The sequence below is a fragment of the Adiantum capillus-veneris genome, chromosome 29, assembly GCF_014529385.1.
Source record: "Adiantum capillus-veneris isolate H3 chromosome 29, ASM1452938v2, whole genome shotgun sequence".
In the NCBI taxonomy this organism is placed as follows: domain Eukaryota; kingdom Viridiplantae; phylum Streptophyta; class Polypodiopsida; order Polypodiales; family Pteridaceae; genus Adiantum; species Adiantum capillus-veneris.
The window spans coordinates 5,155,529-5,163,078 of NC_140959.1; the positions used below are offsets into that span (position 1 = coordinate 5,155,529).

The 7,550-nt window shown below is 44.6% G+C and overlaps 1 pseudogene; it reads right to left on the reverse strand.

Annotated features, from left to right (window-relative positions):
* Positions 1-623: 623 nt before the first annotated feature.
* On the reverse strand, positions 624-3,521 carry LOC147418675 (uncharacterized; annotated as a pseudogene).
* Positions 3,522-7,550: the final 4,029 nt, after the last annotated feature.

Below are 7,550 nucleotides of genomic sequence, written 5' to 3' on the forward strand. Positions count from 1 at the left end.
ATTGTAGTAACAAGCAAGGTCCTCCTCCTCCTCCTCTTAATTTTCTTTGTTCACCCATGGCCATCTTTGTTGGAATTAGGGTTGTAGAAAAACACACACAGCTTGGAGAAGACGAAGGAAGCTCAAGGCACACAACAAAGAGTATATTACTTAGTGTGCAATGAAAATATAGATAGCCCTAGAATGATGAACGTATATACAAGCACAGGGGGAAAAACCTCCTAGTGAGGGAAAAACTGCCCAGGTGGTCCTAAGTGTGTTCACACACATTACTACCACACGTTGGAAAGGGGGAAGGGGGAACAAACCCAGCACACTCAAAGCTTGCCTCTCTATAGCCTAGGGATTAACCTGCACCCCTAACCACATAGAATCATACACAGCGATACACAATCTACAAACTGCAATTGCACACTCTCGCCTTTTAACAACAGTGGCTGCACACACTCACACACAAACACCTCAGCACCACGAATCCAACATCATACTATCACCCATAGTGAACACGCTCACATCAGGAGGCGATGCACACCTCTACCTTATATACAATTTTTCCACACAATCTCTCTCCCTCTCTCTCTGCTCTCACACACATAATGTCGAAGCCAATGCTACCACGAGTATACGGCAAAAGACGAGATGCATAGGAGATTGATAGCAAAGTCAACAAAAAACACAAACCAACATAAACACAATCCAATACGATGATGGTGACTGTCAATTGCGTGCTTTGATGCAACCTGGTACCCTTCCTCGGCTACTGGCAACCGGTATTGGCAGCCTTCCTCGGATACTTAGTATGTACATAAGCAGTAGATAGACAAAGAGAGAGATTTTATTAGCCGTAGAATCCCCCCGGATCAAACGGAAAGCCATAGGCTCTCCCAACTGTGATGCAAACTCCACCAGGATCGAATACATGGCATTGAGCACAGCCATGCATCCGTAGTACATGCATAATCAACCATTTTTTTGCACCTGTAAACCCAAAAACAAGCCTATCGTGCAGCTTGGCATCGCATTGATCTTCAACAACCTATATCCATACGTCGGTTTCATACCCAAGATGAGCGTATACATCCCCATTTGAGGCAATTGCATCACGTGCAATCATTCCTCCCTTTGTTAGAGGGCTCTCCATAACAGAACCCACATGCACAAAGCTTTGCAAATGGTGGAGAGATTCATAGAAAGCTACCTGCAATAACACGTTCATCAAGAGCATAGCATATACCTTCAACACCTTGTTTTTTGCCCCTACTTGCTCTTTAGCCACAAGAGCATGGGCTACTACCCGTTCAACTTGTACTTCACACGAGAGCGAGCTAGATTGCTCGACCATCAACTCTTGACCATCAGCCTTAGCTACCTGCTCTTCAAACACGTGCTCGATCACCACATCATCGGACAAGCAAGACAAAAATTGATCCCACACTTCATCACCTGCAAGGTTGATAGTACCCTCTTCCTTGCATGTGATCCCGCTCTCACAAGTTGCACATATACCTGTCTCCACAACGTCCATTTTTGGAGCTGTCTCTCTACGGCTACACACCAACTGTGGAACCCTATAGTGCACCTCGACATGCTGGTCAAGGCAAGGTTTCCCCACCCCCTACATAGATAAAGCGTCTTGGCATACCTCTACTTCACCTTCACTCGAACTTGATGTAGATAAAAAATCGCTTCTGTCCACTAGGTCTTCAATCTTGCACTTCTGCATGGTAGGCAACGTCAAGCATGGCTTTCCAATCTTCTTCATAAGCCACAAAATCCTCCACAGAACTGGAGCTTGAATCACTCCAAGCATCTTCGTAGTAGCGGAGCCTGTTAAAGCTGCATCACACGAGACTTCTTTATCAAGAATTGACTTCCTACATACCTCTTGGTCAAATCTTCCATCCAATTGAGTCTTTGATACTTTCGTCTTGAAATCTCGGACAAAAGAGGCTCGAACCCTCGACCATGATTGCCTATTGGCAACCTCCAAATTGTTGAGCCAGGCCTTTGCTTTGCCCTGCATCACCTGTGACAAACCTCTAAGCTTTGCTTTGTTGGTCAACATCTGTAGTGACATCATATACAACTCTAGATCGCATATCCAATCTTCTGCATCTTCCTCGCCAGTGAAAACTGGCAGACCGCAATCTTCAATCATGTTCAAGTTGTAGAACTTCACCGAGGAGCAATCAGTAGGTCCTCAGTGGGGGCACCACTGATGGAAAGGGGGAAGGGGGAAGGGGGAACAGACCCAGCACACTCCAAGCTTGCCTCTTTATAGCCCAGGGATTAACCCGCACCCCTAACCACACAAAATCATACACACCGATACACAATCTGCAAACTGCAATTGCACACACTCACCTTTGAACAACACTGGCTGCACACACTCATACAGAAACACCTCAGCACCACGAATCCAACATCATACTATCACCCATAGTGAACACGCTCACATCAGGAGGCGACGCACACCTCTACCACATATAATATTTTCTCGCACAATCTCTCTCCCTCTCTCTCTGCTCACACACACAATCCCAGAGCCAATGCTACCACGGGCATATGGCAAAAGACAAGACGCAGATGAGATTGATGGCACAATCGACAAAAAACACAAACCAACTATGTATCACATAAACACAATCCAATACAATGATGGTGTCTGTCAATTGCGTGCTTTGGTGCAACCTGGTACCCTTCCTCGGCTATTGGCAACCGATATTGGCGGCCTTCCCCTTCTTCAAAACAAATATCATGTACAACAGTGGAGAGACATACTCTCTAGTTCTTCACTTCATGTCCGAGCATACACTGCTCATCTCTATCAAGACATGACCCAAGAGACCTTCCAAAAACCAAGAGAAGAAGCCCTCGTTAGCTACTTCATGACATACAACTTAGGCATTTTCCTCGTAGCCGTTGTATGGCTTTCCACAGCAGACTCCAACAACTTCTTGCATCCCTCGCCTTCACCACACCCCTTCACCTTCCTGGCATGCTCCCTTGAGCTCTCAGACCATCGAAGGTCACCCCTTCTCAGGCATACAACCCCTAGCTGTGCCTTTTCAACCTTGAAGCCCTTGATTACCTCTCTACTCCCTCTTGCTACCCACACTACTTCATGGCTATCCCTTGAACTCCTTCAGGTTGGTGCCCCTTGTGCTCTTGATAGCTTCTTTTCTCCGTGGCGGCCGGACTAGATGGACCCCTTGGTTACGGCCCTAAGCCTCCCCTTTCTACCTGCTCTAGGTCAGCCTTCTGGCGGCCCTCCACCTTCTCAGCGCTGGCCCCCTCTTCATGGCGGCCTCCTGTTGCTCACGGCCATGACCCTCCTTCCTCTTGCCCTCCGATCCTATCTTGACAAGGCGGCTCTTCTACAGGAACCCGCTACCCCTGTAAGCTGCACCACCCTCTTTGTTTATGCAGCCCCGTGCAGTCCCGTGTTCTGCAGATCCTTCAACCCACCCATCTAGCCTCTCTTTCCTTCATGCAAAGTGCCACTTTCACTCCTCTTTCCACTCTCGACCCTACTCGCTTTCTAGGCACGCCTCCTTCTCCCATGCAGACCTTGCGACTTTCCTTCTGCCTTTGCTCATTACTACATGCCAGCCAGATTTTGAAAAAATACTTTTTTTACTCCTTTAAAAAAACTCTCCAACTTGGCCAGCATTCCCACGCGAAGAGGTCCCATCGATCGCTGTCATGTTGAGCTTGGCATTCCCTTGCCCAAATCTCATGCTCTTTGAACACATAAAAATACTTCAAGCTAGCTGACCCTGATGTCTGGCTCGGCACACATCACAGCACCTTCTACCTCACAAGGCTTGAGAACCAGGAATGATTTGTACAATGCCGCATTTGGCACACACATCCCCACCGTACCTGCTCCAATATGCATATAAGTCATGCCAAAGTCTTCTATCATCATCATGCCTAATGTCGTGCACCTATTGTTGGCTTCTCCTTGTGTCGACACAAATTGGGTGCACCAACGTATATGGTAACAAATCTTCCCTAGAGTGATGCGGTGAATGAGATCTGGCACATGAGTAAAGGGAAGTGACATGCCCTGAGGACATCATCAGTCCAGAAAGGGGATTAAGCCCAAAGCTTTGCGGAAAGCTTCAAACTTCTCACAAAACAATGCCTTTGTGAAAAGATCTGCAAGGTTGTCCTGCGTTGGTACATAAGCCAAGTTGATCTCTCCTGTTGAGAGCCTCTCCCTGACATAGTGGTAATGCACCTCAATGTGCTTTGTTAATGTACACAATGCAACAAACTTGACAACTTCAGGATTTCCTTGGGTCATAAGTCTCCAAGTACTAGCAAAAGTCTGGTAAGAGTCTGGCAAGGCATCAAGAACAGTCTGCACAAGGGAATTGTCTGAAATGACTTCACCTGCAGAAATAAGTTGCTCATTGATATCCTTAACACCAGCAAGGAAAGTGTCCACATCATCTTCCTCGTGCATAATCTTTGACTCCAGCTCTTTATGCAGCAATGCAATATTTGTCTCATTGCGGCTTGCATAAAGACCAACCAAAATATCCCAAGCTTGTTTTGCAGATTTTGTTAAACAAATGTAAGGAGTAATGGTGTGCTTCATAGAAAAAGCAATCAATGCATGAGTCTGCGCATCCTTAACATCCCAACAATCTTGTTCTACCATAGGCAAAACAACTCTAACAGCAGCAATCCTTGCAGCAAGACCAAAAACATCCTCGGCATCACCTGTATCCTCAAAACCAGGTTGTACATCAATGCCCTGCACAATATTCTTGACACCCTTTGACACAAGAACATGTTGCATCATGTAAGTCCACATAGGGTAATTGTCCCCATCCAATCTGTCCTCTCAGCAGCAAACATCTTGAACATATTTGTGTTGTTATTGGCCATGGCGAATGCCTGCGCTTGATGTGAAAACTGTCCAAAAAGAGGAGAAACAAAGCGGGAAACTGTAGAAGATTGTAAGGGACCTGCTATGCAGAAAATGGCACTTATAGAATTTCTACACAAAATGACAAAATAGCTTGTGCAATACGACCTGTAGTGGAAACGAAGGTCAAAATGAGCCCGAATCAAAAATCTGAGCAAACTATGCTCTTCAAGTATTCCCAAAAAAATTGTCGACCTAGGAACCCTCGCCAAATCTCAGAGAAATTGGAGAAAGTGAGCAAGCGTGTGCTAGAGCTGCCGGTGACTAAGCCCGAGAGGACGTAAGTTGCTCTGATACCAATTGTTGGAATTAGGGTTGCAGGAAAACACACAACTTGCAAAAGACAAAGGAGGCTCAAGGCACACAACAGAGAGTATATTACTTAGTGTGCAATGGAAAGATATATAGGCCTAGAATGATAAGCGTTTATACACTGCATGAGGGAAAAAACCTCCTAGTGAGGGAAAAATGCCCCGGCGGTCCTAAGTGTGTTCACACTTATCACTACCACGTGTATATGGTAACAATCTATACTCCGCAAAGGCGGCCAAAGGATGAGGTTACAACACTTGCATGCCACAACACAAGAGGTATAGATGGTAAGTGGGTGCCACAAGAGTTCACCAAAGGTGCTTGGGTATACATGTATCCATCTGCTGTTGGCCCTCACCGTGTGCGAAATCATAGAAGCTTGGATCATCATTAGAAAGGAAAGCTCCTTGGCTTCAAGAATTGAAAAGACAAGGGGACTGTAGCCATTGTGCAACATGTTTTCTCAATGTCAAGCATGAAATTGCAACAACCAGCTCTATTTCCAACACATTTTAAGTACATGTTTTGAGAATACAAAGTTGGGTGTGAAATCACAGTGGAATGTTCTTATGGATTCATACTTATGATTTGCTATGCATTTATAGTCATATTTCCATCCACATTGGTGAAGGAGAAGCCACTACATAGCCTCTTTGGCACATTCAATGCTATATACATGCGAATATTGGAGCAACAATTTTCGCACATCTTTGCCCAACCAAACTAGTTCATGGAAGGATTTTTCTCTATTCTCACTCCTATATTGTGTCTGCTTCTACACAAGGTATGGAAAGCTTGAGCCCATCAAAGTATCTTCCTTATTAAGTATGGAATGACCACAGCCAGATTTGTCCTCGGTAGCATCTTTCAAGCAAAAGATGATAATAGATGTCCAAAACTCCTTAAAATATTCTAAAGCTTCTAGGTCTGTGGGCTTGAGTTGGTGTTTTCCTATTCCCTTTTTCGTGCATATCTTCAAAGAGTTTGGATTTGTGGAGACTTCCACAATGCTTGTATCTAAAGATGTGCATTATTAAGATTTAGGGAGGCTTTTAGAAGAGAACTGGGGTTTTGTGCAGGGCATGCACAATGGGCATAGGTACCGTTGTAAGGTTGGAGCATCAAGTATTGGGATGCGCTATTTAAAATCCCGCACCTCCTTGTACATACGATTTTACTATGATCGTTGGATGTGCAAGCTTGGAGTGTGGACTCCCTTACAAAGTGTAGATGGAGCTATTGCAAGCTTTGACATTGCAGTGAGGATGCCCAACAATGCTTTAGAGGTTGTCCAAGTAAACAAGCATTGGACTCTCAGTAATGTGCGAGAACATTTGGCTATTATTGGTTTTAAGGACCTTCAACAAGCGCAATTTTTTTAACAAGGTCACAAGGTGAGAATCCTTCCACCAAATTTTCACTTGATCAAAGTTTAACGATCATTGCCTACTTATTATAATGAATGTCTGCAGATTGGAAAGAGAATGGAAGACAAAATGAAGGTCCAGGAGGATTGGGGCATGGATGGAACTATGCTATCGCTATTATAGCGTTGTAACTCTTGTATTTTTGAAAACAATCCCCTATGTAATCAATTTTCTTTGCTTTGGTAAATTTAAGATTTTGAATATAATTTTTCACTCTATAATGGCCGTCTTACAACTTGTTTTAGAACCATCTTTAGTTGTTATTGAAATCTAACCGCATCACATTGAGACGAAAGTTTATTTTTGGTAAAAGTGCTTTTTTTATTTACTTTTTTTGGGAAAAGTGCCTTCTTAAAAAAAGGGAACATTATAAAAGGGGGACTGCATAACTCATTCAAACCTTTCACTTTCGCAACCCTTGAGCTCCTCCACTCTCTATCTACACCCCGGGCTAGATATGGACGCTTCCATAGCCTGTGCATCTGTACCCACATCCACCCCTTTGTCACGCTTCACCCTCTTCCTTGAGGACACCAACTACAAGAGGAAGTTGGGTCTCCACACCTTCTTCACTCTTCTCCCCGACCTTGATGCCACAGTTCCCCTCCACATGAATGCATTTGCCAAGATTTCAGCATTCATAGATTAGCACATCGTGAAATATGTCGTATCTATCTCCCCACATGCAAGAATTTGGGTGCCTTGCAATCTCTTGCACTACATACAAAAAGGTGATCGCCCATCCTCCAAGCGGTTGAGACGGTTCAAAAAAATTACCGCCGATGCAGGTGATTTCTTGACCAAGCAGGTTTCAGGGGTGCCAACGCTCAAGAAACATAAATTAGGGGTGGAGTACCTTTCTTGGATGA